This window comes from Rhipicephalus microplus, unplaced genomic scaffold (assembly GCF_043290135.1).
Source record: "Rhipicephalus microplus isolate Deutch F79 unplaced genomic scaffold, USDA_Rmic scaffold_559, whole genome shotgun sequence".
Classification (NCBI taxonomy): Eukaryota; Metazoa; Arthropoda; class Arachnida; order Ixodida; family Ixodidae; genus Rhipicephalus; species Rhipicephalus microplus.
In genome coordinates, this window is record NW_027465119.1 from 42,501 (window position 1) to 44,629 (window position 2,129).

Sequence of the window (2,129 nt, forward strand, 5' to 3'; positions counted from 1 at the left end):
ATGCACACTGCTGTTCGTGTGGAACAAACGTGACTACCGTGCTGTACGGTGGAGTTCTGTGCGCAAAAGCGGCGGGTGTGTTTCTAAGCACCACAGCGTTGTGTCAAAAAAGAGGTGCCTGAGAGAAACGCATGCGGCTGCCGTGCTTTGCGGCATAGCACCGTGCGCAAAAACGGTGCGCATGCAAGAGGTGTCAGAGCTAGCGAACTTTTGCCACGAGCAACAGGTCACTAAAAGCCTATAGATGACGGTGTTGGAGGAAAAGAAAAATATCGAGAAAGCACTGCGGTGTGCCGTGCGTAGGGACGGGCGCGCGTGCCACATGCCGCCGAAATATGGGTGTCGGAGAAAACAGAGTGCCGCGCGTAACGAGGGGCGCGCGTGTTACAGAGAGATATGCCCAAACGCATGAAAGTGTACGCAGGTGTCCTAAGGCAGTTTTTTTTTTTTTTCCTCATTTTGATGTCGCCCCGGCTGACGTGGTTTTCGTTTTTCCGTGCCGCCCCGGCTGACGCGGTTTTCGTTTTTCCGTGCCGCCCCGGCTGACGCAGTTTTTGCGCCGCCCCGGCTGACGCGGTTTTCGCGCCGCCCCGGCTGACGCGGTTCCGACTTTGCACTTTTTGGCTCACCCCGGCTGGCGGCCCACTCACTCGATCGCCAGGTCTGTTTGCCCCGGTGGTTCCACCGCCAGGCTTAAGCGCGAACTTTTTTTGTTTGTTTTCTTTTGATTAAGCGCAAGCTTTTTTCTTTGTTTTCTTTTGATTAAGCGCGGGCTTTTTTCTTTGTTTTTTTTGCATTCGCCCCGGCAGACGCGGTTTTTGCGCCGCCCCGGCTGACGCGGTTTTTGCCGCCCCGGCTGACGCAGTTCGGACTTAGCACTTTTCGGCTGTGCCTGGCTGGCGGCCCACTCACTCGATCGCCATGTCTGTTTGCCACAGTTTTCCCGGTGGTGCCGCACCCGGGCTCGCCCCGGCTGACGCGGTTTCGTGCCGCCCCGGCAGACGCGGTTTTCGCGCCGCCCCGGCTGACGCGGTTTCGTGCCGCCCCGGCAGACGCGGTTTTTTGCCGCCCCGGCAGACGCGTTTTTTTTTTCTTTCGCCCCGGCTGACGCAGTTTTCGCGCCGCCCCGGCAGACGCGGTTTTCGCGCCGCCCCGGCAGACGCGGTTTTTTGCGCCGCCCCGGCTGACGCAGTTCGGACTTGGCACTTTTTGGCTGAGCCTGGCTGGCGGCCCACTCACTCGATCGCCATGTCTGTTTGCCACAGTTTTCCCGGTGGTGCCGCACCCGGGCTCGCCCCGGCTGACGCAGTTTTCGCGCCGCCCCGGCTGACGCGGTTTCGTGCCGCCCCGGCAGACGCGGTTTTTTGCGCCGCCCCGGCTGACGCGGTTTTTTGCCGCCCCGGCTGACGCAGTTCGGACTTGGCACTTTTCGGCTGTGCCTGGCTGGCGGCCCACTCACTCGATCGCCATGTCTGTTTGCCACAGTTTTCCCGGTGGTGCCGCACCCGGGCTCGCCCCGGCAGACGCGTTTTTTTTTTTTCTTTCGCCCCGGCTGACGCAGTTTTCGCGCCGCCCCGGCTGACGCGGTTTCGTGCCGCCCCGGCAGACGCGGTTTTTTGCGCCGCCCCGGCTGACGCGGTTTTTGCCGCCCCGGCTGACGCAGTTCGGACTTAGCACTTTTTGGCTGAGCCTGGCTGGTGGCCCACTCACTCGATCGCCATGTCTGTTAGCCACAGTTTTCCCGGTGGTGCCGCACCCGGGCTCGCCCCGGCTGACGCAGTTTTCGCGCCGCCCCGGCTGACGCGGTTTCGTGCCGCCCCGGCAGACGCGGTTTTCGCGCCGCCCCGGCTGACGCGGTTTTTGCCGCCCCGGCTGACGCAGTTCGGACTTAGCACTTTTCGGCTGTGCCTGGCTGGCGGCCCACTCACTCGATCGCCATGTCTGTTTGCCACAGTTTTCCCGGTGGTGCCGCACCCGGGCTCGCCCCGGCTGACGCAGTTTTCGCGCCGCCCCGGCTGACGCGGTTTCGTGCCGCCCCGGCAGACGCGGTTTTCGCGCCGCCCCGGCTGACGCGGTTTCGTGCCGCCCCGGCAGACGCGGTTTTTTGCCGCCCCAGCTGACGCAGTTCG